Genomic DNA, 11,438 nt, shown 5'->3' with positions numbered 1-11,438 from the left:
ATTTTAGTGGCTAAATTAATATTCAAACTATGAGGCCAATGGCCGGATGATGTTCTACTTTATAAATTCGTCTGCTCCAACATGAGTAAGGCGTATGGCAACGCCCAACCGGGTGGAATCGTCGCAGAGAGTATCTCCCATCTGAGTAACCAAGTGCTCTACACATACTCTTGCAGACAGCAAAGATTGAACGACCTAATTGGTCAACTCATAGCCGTCTGACCAAAATAATCTAAAGAATGATTAATCTCAAAAGTCGGATGTCTAGTGACATCAGCCAGTTGCCAACTGAAGTTCTAACTTAGATTATTCAACAAAATTATACAAGTTCCACTGCCTGGCTTGACGGCTGCCCGCTTGAGAATTTGGACGGTTGTACGATTGGTTTGGCAATCACCACTGTGATTAATTAACTTGGGAACTTCCCATACTCTCTAAAGTATCAAAAGTTCCTAAGCCAATCAGTCGACAAGGTACTAAAACCAACCACACAGCCGCCCAGGGGAAAGTACAGCCGGATGATACCTGTCGCATGCTCTTATTGAGTTAGGCATATATATAAGCAAAATTTAGGTGCAAATTTAAATTCATAAATGCAAAACCGACTCAGTCGTTAATTTCATAGATTAAACCTAGCCACAAAGAGCCGGGGAAAATGTTGAACCGGATTATCATCTGAAAAGGATAAGGTTTAAAAAATTGTTGATTAAAACATTCAAATACACGGCTCATAGGCCGGAAGAAATAAATTTGGCATACTGCCGCTGAAAACTACCTCTGCCTGGGGTGGTCCGCATGCTCTTCGTTCTCCTCTTCAGAATGGAGCTCAACTGCCTCACTGGGTCTAGGAAGCTTCTTAGCAGGCTCCTCAAGCTCAGCATTCGCCTAGGCTTCGAATCACTCAGGCTCCGGTAGTCCTTGCTCTCTCCTGTACACAACATCTTGTGCGTATTGGAAAGCCAGTGCCCAAATGCCATACTCCTTTCCAGGATAGAGCGCATCCCATGCAATCTTCATCTTGGTGTCTGAGTCGGCCTCATTCTCAGCAATAAGGCAGTTTTTCTTTGCCTCAATGGTAGCCTTGATGTTCAGCTAGACCTGCTCGGCATCCTTCTTCAGACGCTCAACGGCTGCCTTGAGATTAGTATTCTCTTGGGCAACACCCTGCAGAGCCTTGAGGTCATCCTGAGCCTTATTGAGGGAGGTTTTAGCATTACTGGCCTTCTCCTTGGCAGTCTCTAGAGCTGCAGACAGGCTCTTGATTTGCTCCGCCTGTTTCAGTTCCACGACTTTAGATTCAAGTTCATTTATTATACATTGATATTGTGCAACATCCTTAGAATCCCTAGCCGATTTATTAGCTCTTTTTACCTCCTTTCTCTTCCAAGTGTATGGCCGCTTGAGCCCTTCAACCCTTAGCATAGCCTGCAGACACAAACAATGTGAAAAATACAAGTGAAAGTATATTTAATATTTTTGAGAAGATAGTCATACCTCAGACAGGAGGGTTAAGATGCGTTCCAAGTTGAATGTCTCTACGCCCGGAATGGCGTCCTTCTCCTTCTTGGAGACGGCTGCAAGCATGGCCTTGGCATGCGCCTGCATGTCCGGCCATCGGGGGGATTGATCTGCACTACATGTAATAGTGGGTGAGTGAGCTATACAGGCGGCACCAGCTTGTTGCCGGCTATCCGACGAAGATGTCTGTTGAGAGTGAGACTTCACTCGCAAGGGCCAACCAAGCTCAGACGGTGTTTTGAAAGGATTATATATACCTTCGGAAGCCCGCAGGTTTGCATCACCTGCAGGCGCAGAGAGGTTGGAGGGAGTTAGGGCACCCCTGGCCAAGTCTGAAGCCTCCAAGCGTGACGTTTTTCCCCTCGATGCGCAGGCGGTTTTTTCCAGACGAAGCATCTAGAGCCGTCTGGGCGGACGAAGTCTTCAAAGACTTAGCAAGAGTGGAGGCGATGTCGTCTCGTCCCCGCTTGAACAACTTGCTGAGGGATTTAGGAACCTCTCCACCCTGTAAATGAAATTGCTTATTAAGCACGCAACCAGCAAATCTGCTCTAGTGAATGTCGAAGCATGGGTATCTAGACGGGTTCATAACTTGGCTTTTATTTAAACAGCTTTAGCCTCTGCCATATTCTTGCGAATTTGGGCGGAGGACCGTTTGAGAGTCTTGTCTTCGGGGAGCATCCTCAAAGCCTCTTCTTCAAAAAATAAAGAAACAGACTCAGTTCAATGGCATAATTAATTGGCAGAGCAATAGTACAAACAGCAAAATACCAGATGAGTAGTAAACGTACGCTTTGTGAACATTGTGCTCAACCCGCAGGCGGACAAGAACGCCTCGTCCCTCAGCCATACTTGGATACCTTGTCCAAGGTCATTTGATATTTGGGGTAAGTGGTCAGGGTGTACCACGCCCTCTAATCGTCTAGGCTGCGGCTAAGGTAGTGTATGTGTGCAAAAGCCTCCCAGCCGGGATTCAGACCCTGCATCTCGCAGGCGAAGACATATCCAAGGATGTTAGACCACGAGTTTGGGGTTAACTGCCAGACGCCTAGGCCATAGCCTCGCAAGATGGCTTTCACAGCATCATGGAGGGGGAACCGGAGGCCAGCCAGGAATGCCGCCTCATAACAGCCAAAGTAGGCATTGGCGTTCTCCTGATTGTCCTTCCAAGAAACGGTGCCTAACTCAGGCGGCACCCGGATCGTATATCCTTCCCCTAGGGGCCGTTTGAGTTCAAAATTTTTAAGCCCCTTCACCATGCTTTCTCTCTCTTTGGCGGAGACGTGGATTTCGAAGGGGTCCGCCTTCTTGTCCCATTTTTTCCTCTCCTCAGCCTCACTATCCTCAAGCAGGGATAGAGGAGCATCGCTACTATCCTCACAGCTAGACCCAAAGGCGGTGCTCCCCCCGTCTCTCTCCTGGGAGATCTCTTCGCCATCTGACCTCGAGTCAAACGCAGATCCATCCCCGTCTCCGTCTTCGGGTCCAATTTCCTCAAGTTTAACTTGGGAGACAACTTCCTCGCCGTCTCTACCCTTAGCTTCACCTAATATTGTATCACTAGGGGTCCTAGGGATCCCAAACGGGGAGTACTCTCTCGAATCATCTTGCATCTCTTCCCCCTCAACCGAGGTCACTTCATCAGACGGCACTTCCAATGAACCGTTTCTTCTCCGCCGTCTGGTGGCTGTTGGCTTAGTTCTAGCCATTGTGTCCTGCACAGACACAGAGACGGTCGGTTGGGGGGGATGTACAAAATTTCTCCATGCACCTGGAGCCGGCACTCCTAGTCCTAGACTCAGCCGTACTAGGAGACCGGCTGACTACTAACCTAGGCCGTGTCGTGTGTGTTGGTGATGAGTCCAATTATTGAATGAAAGTATACAAACGAAAAAAGTAAGAATGAGCTGAAGAGGGTAGAGACGGTACCTTTAGAATTTGACTCTAGAAGGGGTCAAGCGTTGACCAGCTGCAGTAGGCTGGTGAGAGTGACTTTGCTAGTATATGGCCAGGCGGTTGCTCAACCGGCTGGGGTAGGCGGAAAAGAAACGACGATTGTGTGTTAACACAGACGGTGGTCAGAGCTTCTCTCTCTAGAATTCTTTGACTTTCTCTCTCTAAAAAGTTTTGGAAATGTCCAAAATAAGGAGGGTAAAACTCGTATTTATAGAGGGGTAAATATAGGGGCATCCTTGTAATTCCTCCGGAATGTGAAAGGTTAAAATTTCACAGTAAAAAAAAGGTGGCTGAGTGACACGTGTCATAGATGCCACGTGGCGTGCCACGTCACATTTATGAGGGGCAAATGTTTTGGGCAATTTTACCCATGCCACGTAGGCCAACCAGATGGTGACACGTGTCAACCCAAGATTCGTCCAAATTGGACCAATCTCCCTTTGACACGTGTCATTCCCAAAATTTGGGAGAAAGGGCGGCCTTCAAGGGCCCAAATCCGAGAAAGCCGTAATTCGGCGCAGCCTAACAGGATTAGGTACGAGTGACCTAATTAAGGGCACATTTACCAATAACCCTATAAATGGGGAGATTCCCCCATTTTGGGGACACCTACAATTAATTACATCATACCCTATATTCTCTCACATCAAAGAAAACACCTGATCTCGGAATCCGAGAAGATCTCCTTTACTTTCTGCACCTTTTTACCTACTCCATACACATTCTAACTTGATCGTCGGAGGCGGAGCTCCAACCAACCGGAGTTTCCGTTGTTTTGTAGGTACAGGCGTAGTCGGACCAGTCTTAGAGCTGTAACTCTCCCAAGGGACAAAAACACCCAAAACACAAAGCAACTAACATTTCCTTGATAAACATCCAGCTAATAGAATCATATGCTTTCCTTAAGTCCATTTTAACAGTACATCTAGGAGGAGTCCTTTTATTGCTGTAATTCTTCAACATATCCTAGCAAAACAGGATGTTATCCAAGGTAGACCCGCCGGCAACAAAAGCACCTTGACTTAGATCAATTAGCTCAGGCAGAACCTCCTTCAATCACTCATAGATCATTTTAGAGATGATCTTATAAATGACATTGCAGCAAGAAATAGGTCTGAACTGAGTCACCCTATTAGCATTCTCCACCTTAGGAACTAAAGTAAGAGAGGTTGCATTCACTTGCTTCAAAAGCTGACCATTCTCAAAGAAGTCAAGGATAGCTTTGACCACAGCAGGCCCAGTCACACCCCAAGTAGGTTTGAAAAAGTTGCTTAAGAAACCATCAAGGCCAGGAGCTTTATCATCCTTAATACTCTATAGGGCTGACTTAACGTCTCTCTCACTGAAACCTCTACATATCTTTTCCCCTTGATCAGCAGATAAACACTTTCATTCCTCAATCACAGCAGAGTGCACCAAACCACTAGCAATAGCTGTAGTGCCCAGCAGAGACCTATAAAATTCTAGAAAAACATCACAAACCTTTCCAGGCTCAGAAACAACCTCTCCATTTCATCAATCACTGAGTAAATACTATTCTAGACTCTCCTTTTCCTCAAAATAGCATGAAAATAGGCAGAGTTCAAATCACCCTCCCTCAATAAATGAGCCTTAGCCTTTTACTTTAAAAACTTATATCTGGCCTTATGAGTAGGATTAAAAGCTTCCTTAGCCTCTCTTTCTTGAGAGATGAGCACCACATTACTTGGATCATCCTGTAGAGCAAACTGAATCTCAAGCAACTTTCTTTCTGTAATAGCATCAGCAGTCTCTATACAGGTAAAATTAGTCAGGTTGAGACTCTTTAGAGCTTTTATAGTTTTAGCCAGCTTTTTAACCACCTGAAACATATCAGTCCTAGCCACACCAATCCCTCAAGCATCCTTGACAGCCTCTAAGAAACCAGGAGCATCAATCCACATATTGAAAAATCTAAAGGGTTTTCTCAACTGCATACCCTCCTCACTCAACTTGATCACACAAGGGCAGTGATCCATAAGTCCCTCAGGGAAAAAAGTAGCTTGCATATTAGGAAAAGAATTCAACCACTTATTATTGACCAATACCCTGTCAATCTTAGTGCTTACCCTATTTATACCATCCTGTTTATTATTTCAAGTGTAGAACATCCCTCAAGTTTGCCAGTTGAACAAACTGGTATCTCTCAAACATTGCCTAAAAGGTTCAACTTCTGCCAGGGACACAGAAGAGCCAACTCTATAGGACAAGTTCAACACATTATTAAAGTCACCCCCAACTAACCAAGGACTAGCCATGGAACCAGCAATTTGCTTTAGCTGGTCCCAAAGACACCCTTTCTGAGCTGCCTCATTCAAGCCATAAACAACAGACTTTTCAAAGGAACCACTAGAAGCTTTATGAAGCACTTTGCAATGCACCAATTAGACTTCCACCCTTACAACAGTAACATCAAAGACTTAGGGCATCCAAACAACCCAAATTCTGTCTCCCTTATGCTTACCATAGTTAGAACATACATACCAATCTCCACCCATCCTAGCAAACACCTTTTCAAAATTCTAATTCTTCACCTTAGTTTCAAGAAGACCAAACAAACCCACACTATGCTGCCTTAAGAACCACAAGATATCACATAGCTTTCTAGGTAAGTTCAGCCCCCTCACATTCCAGAAGCCTACTATGTCCATTTGCTAGATGAGAGCACTCCCCCTCTTCCAACACACTAAACCTATTCCCACTGCTACTTATCAGGATAACACCTCGCTGCACTAGGTGGAGGATCCCATTCACTTCTTCTTCCTGTTCCTTCCCTACAATGTCACCCATTTTAGTTGTCTTATTCCCCCCAGTACACTCAGTCAGTATCTGGGTAAAACTAACTTTCTGAATTGGTCTCCAAACTTTCCTACCTTGTTGTCTTTGTTGCTTCCTGGCCTGCACTTTGTGGTTTGGGCATTGAGCATCTTCATGTCCCATTCCACCACAAACCTTTCAGACTATAGGGTTCCATTCATATTCAACCTTTTGAGTGACACAAACACCCTTCTCATCCAAGAACTCCACATACTCAGGAAATTGAGCATTAACCTCCACCTTCACCATTACACGAGCATAGTTCAGCTTTTCCTTAGCAATTGTGGCTCTATAAGTTTTGATGGGTTTACCCACCAATGAAGAAATTTTCATCAAAGCAGCTTGCCCCTAAAACTTAAGCTCTAGCCCTACTAATCGAATCCATATGGGAACCTCATCGATCTTCTCATTAGCAAGATCTAAATCAGGTTCCCAAGCTTTCATGATCATGGGTTTCTTATCAAACAAGACAGGCCCTACAATCATAACCTTGTCCCTGATGAGCGTCATTTATGGCGCTCAATAGAGTAGCTTTTAATTTCTTTTTCTATATTTTCTTACTTTATTTTCATATAATCTTTCTAGTTTTCTTTTATTTTCCATCTTTATAACTCATTTTGGTTGTTCGTTCACTTTTATGAGTTTTTCATGGTTTTTGTTCTTATTTAGCTATTTTAGTTTAGTTTCTATTTCATTTTTCTTTCTCTCTTACTTTTACTTGAATTTTTGTTAGTGAAGTTTCAAAGTCTTATTTGCTGCGCTCTCATGGTTGCGCCCTCATTGATTATAGGTCATGAAAGCGCAAATATTTGAAGATCAAGGGCTGCCCTCCTCGCAGGCATCATCACGAGAGCACCGACGATAGGGATGCACGAGAGCGCTAGGAGCAAAACTTTGCACAAGGATCGAGCGAGCAAGAGGAGCCGTGCATGCCGCAACACTGTAGCAGGGGTGCGCGCGGGCAGGCCCCTCTGTGCGTGCGGTCAGACCCTGCTGTGCGTGCGCACGTCCCTACTCCGATCCCCCTCGCTCAATTTACTATATATACCCCCTGACTTTTCTTTTCTTGGGGGATGACGATTTCACTTGTACTTGAGACTTATTTCCAGATTTAGTAGAGAGATAAACTTTAGATTACTTGTTTTGTACTTCAAATTACATCTTTGAGCTTGGATTTCATCTTCAATCAATGAAAATTTGTGAGAATTTCTTTCTTTGAATTTAATTTTGCTTGATTTTTCCTTTAATTCTTGTATGTTTGATTTGATTATTGATCTTTGGTTTGAGAATTTGTTGAATTTTATTTTCTCTTTGATTAAGCTTGAAATGATGATGTTTGTGATTCAATTTTCTTTGTTTTTCAATTCCATTATGATTTGTGAGTAGATTAGTAGCTAAGGAGAAGGGGAAGCATGTTTGATTGATGAGTTTTGCTAGTTGATGATTATTGATTGATTGAATCGTTGCAATTAAATTGGTTGACATAGTTGTGCATGTGATTAATTTGATTAGGAGTGATCAACCTAGATAATTAATCTAGATTGCATAGCAAATTTCAATGACATGAACCCTTGATTTGAGAATTGCTTTAATTGGTTGGAATTTGATTGTGATTTTCCTTATTAGTCATTCATAGTGAACCCTAGCTTGACTTATAGGAGATAGCTTTTAATTACAAGTATTGTTTGTCCTTTACAACATTTTAATCAATCAAGTTCTTCATCGATTGACATAGTCATTGAGCTTGCATGTGGAACCTTAATACCTAGCGTTTAGCATATTGATTTTCTTGACTTGATTAGTTAATTGAAACCTTAGTTACAATTCAATTCATCTCTCATTCTTCGAAGTAGCTTGACCATCGGCTATAGCATTCTCCCTCTCATTCCTCGTGGTTCGACTCAGACTTGTCCTATACTAGGAATAAGTTTGACTTTCTTAATTGTTTGATTGGTGGTGCTTTAGATTTCAACGACCTAGATTACCACGCATCAAAATGGCGCTGTTGTCGGGGAGTGATATTGGTGCTTTGTTATAGTTGTTGAGTTTACTTCATTTTTAATTGGAAAAATACAAAAAGATTTTTCTCTTTTTGGCTACATTTGTAGCCGTGCTACTAATTGTTTCTTTTAAGATTGTATGCGTAGAGCACGTGGTAGTTCACTAGTGCCACTTGATCCGGAAATTGAGAGGACAATTGCAAGGATAAGAATTGCTAGACGTTCTTTGAGTTCTAGCCCTCGAAGTGAAGAGGAACCCCAACAAGAAGAACAAGCAAGGATGGGAGAAAATCTAAGGGTGGCGTTGAAGGAATTGGGGATTCCGGGTGCATATAGGTTTGAAAGTGGGATTGCTCTACCTACAACACCGGCAAATGACTTCGAAATAAGGCCGGTAATGATCACTTTGATAGAGAGGCAACAATTTAGTGGGGCTAAACATGAAAGCCCACTAAACCATCTCAAAGAGTTTGAAAAGTATTGCAACACTATCAAAGTGAATGGAATTTCCCAAGAATTCATCCGCCTCAAGCTTTTTCCCTTTTCTCTCATAGGACGTGCCTTGGAATGGTTAGACAAGGAGGTCAAACCCAATTCTCTAAGGACATGGGACGAAGTGACCAAGGAATTTCTATCCCGTTTCTACCCACAAAAGAAAACGGCGGAGGCTAGAGCTTTGATTCAAGGTTTCAAACAAAATTCTAGTGAAAGCCTCTATGAAGCATGGGAGAGGTACAAGGAGTATCAAAGAGAATGTCCTCACCACGGAATTCCTACTTACCAAATTATTCAAATCTTCTATGGTGGCCTAAGTCGTCAAGGAATGTCGTGTCTTGATGGAGGAGCCGGAGGTCCCATCATGAATAAAACGGAGGAGGAAGTGGTAGACATAATTGAAGACGTAGTGAGGTACTATAGAGATTGGCAAGATGGTGAAAGGGAGTCAACTAGAAAGAGTAGTTCTTCGGTGTACTCGGTTGATCATCTTAACGCCATAAACAACTTATCCTCACAAATGACAAACTTGGGGAAGGAAATGTCTGCTATCAAGGCAAAGTTGGAAAGTGCTACCTCCCAAGTTTCGAATCTTCCCTCCCAATCTAAGGGGAGAGGTATGTCTTCTAACTCTCAACCTTTTCCCTATTCTAGTAACATGTCTAGTGGTTGCTTGTTTTGTGATGTTTGTTGATCGTATGATCATGATGCTTCTAATTGCCCTCATGCATGTATGGATGTTTGTGATCATCAAGATGGAAATGTTAATGAGCATGTGAACTATGTGTCAAATAATAATGATTCTAGGTTCGAGAATCAAAGAGGTCAATGGAATAGGAATTACAACAACCATGGAAATTTTGACAACTATAACCAAGGTGGTGGAAATAGGAACCAAGGGAACCAAAATTCCTGAGGTTACTATAACAACCAAGGTTATAGTAGCCAAAATCAAAACCAAAATTATGGTAATCATAACCAAGGTTATGGTAACCATAATCAAGGTTATGGTCAAACTCAAAGTAGAGGTAATTGGAACAATCAAAATAGGGGAAATTTTCAAAACAATGCTCAAAGGGGTCCCCCACCCGGATTTTCTCCAAAGACCCAAAGTGATAATTCCTATGTTCAACCTTCTTCTTCTTCTAGGACCAACTTGGAGGAAATCATTGAAAACCAAACCAAGTTGTTGAACACCTACATGGCGGTGAGTGATAAGAAGTTAAATGAAATGATGACCCACAATAAGATGCTTGAAAACCAAATTTCTCAACTTGCCAATGCTTTGAAATACCATGGAAGCCCTTCTTCTTTACCTTCTCAAGGCCTAGACCCTAAGAGACCCGTTAATGCCATAGTCCCAAGGAGTGGTAGGGTGCTTCAGGAGAGTTTTCCTAGCAAGAGTAAGAGTGAGGAGGGGGCCAAGGAGGTTTTAGTTGAGGGTGAGGGAGATGGTGCATCTTTGAGTAAAGTGATGGTAGAGCCACATAAGGAGGTAAAGGAAGAGAGAGAAGTTGTGAAACCCAAGCTTCCTTATCCACAAAGATTCATGAGACACGAGTTGGATTAACAATTTGGAAGATTTATTGACATGCTCAAACAACTTCATCTATCTCTACAATTTACCGATGTTGTCACCCAAATGCCGAATTATGCAAAATTCCTTAAAGACATTTTGAGCGGTAGGAGGACTTGTGATGTTGTGGAGACGGTGAACTTGACCGAGAATTGTAGTGCAATCATAATGAACAAGATGTCACCTAAGCTAAAAGATCCTGGAAACTTTTCCATCCCTTGTGCTATTTACAAAATGCAAATCGATAATGCCTTATGTGACCTAGGAGCTAGTGTTAGCCTTATGCCATATTCGGTGTACCAAAGACTTGAACTAGGGAACTCTTGCCTACCAACATTACTTTGCAATTGGCCGATAGATCAATCAAGTTTCCAAAGGGTAAGGTAGAGGATGTCCCTTTGAGGGTTGGAAAATTTGTTATTCCGGTGGATTTTGTGGTACTTGAAATGGATGAAGATGCTAGCATTCCTACCATTCTAGGTAGACCCTTTCTCGCTACTTCGGGTGCTATGATCGATGTCAAGAGCGCTAAAAATTCACTTAAGGTAGGAGATGAGGTGATTGAATTTTACTTGAATGATAGCATGAAGTGTCCAAGTTCTTCCTTGGAGAATTATATGATGATTGACTCTCTTGATCATGTTGTGTCTTCTATGCATGAGCAATTGCTCACCTCTAATGATGCTCTTGAGAATGTTTTGTTGAATAAGGAAAATATAGGTGTTCCAAGCAAAGAGATGGCTTTGTATGAGGATGTGCTCAATGGAAGCCTTGAAGACGTTGATGAGCAAATGTGCATGAACATCACTAGCCAAGAAGCATTAAAAGCGGCTACAACAAAGGAAGTTAAAGGTGTCCCCATGGTTGAGCTCAAACCTCTTCCATCACACCTTAGGTATGAATTCTTAAGCCCTAACTTAACTTTTCCCGTAATTGTTAGTTCCTCCTTGAGTAAGAGCCTAGATCAAAATTTGTGTGGTGTATTGAGAAAGCACCAAGGTGCTTTGGGCTATACCATTGATGACCTTAAGGGTATTAGTCCCGCCTTATGCATGCAC

At 42.8% G+C, this 11,438-nt stretch overlaps 1 non-coding gene across 1 annotated transcript; it reads right to left on the bottom strand.

Annotated features, from left to right (window-relative positions):
- Positions 1–8,974: 8,974 nt before the first annotated feature.
- Positions 8,975–9,080, bottom strand: LOC145583698 (small nucleolar RNA R71). The gene has a single exon (XR_014100298.1). It is a non-coding gene; the product is annotated as a small nucleolar RNA R71 (small nucleolar RNA).
- Between the last annotated feature and the right edge of the window lie 2,358 nt (positions 9,081–11,438).

The sequence above is a fragment of the Chenopodium album genome, chromosome 15, assembly GCF_948465745.1.
Source record: "Chenopodium album chromosome 15, dcCheAlbu1.1, whole genome shotgun sequence".
In the NCBI taxonomy this organism is placed as follows: Eukaryota; Viridiplantae; Streptophyta; class Magnoliopsida; order Caryophyllales; family Amaranthaceae; genus Chenopodium; species Chenopodium album.
This window is presented reverse-complemented; position numbering and strand designations above follow the sequence as displayed.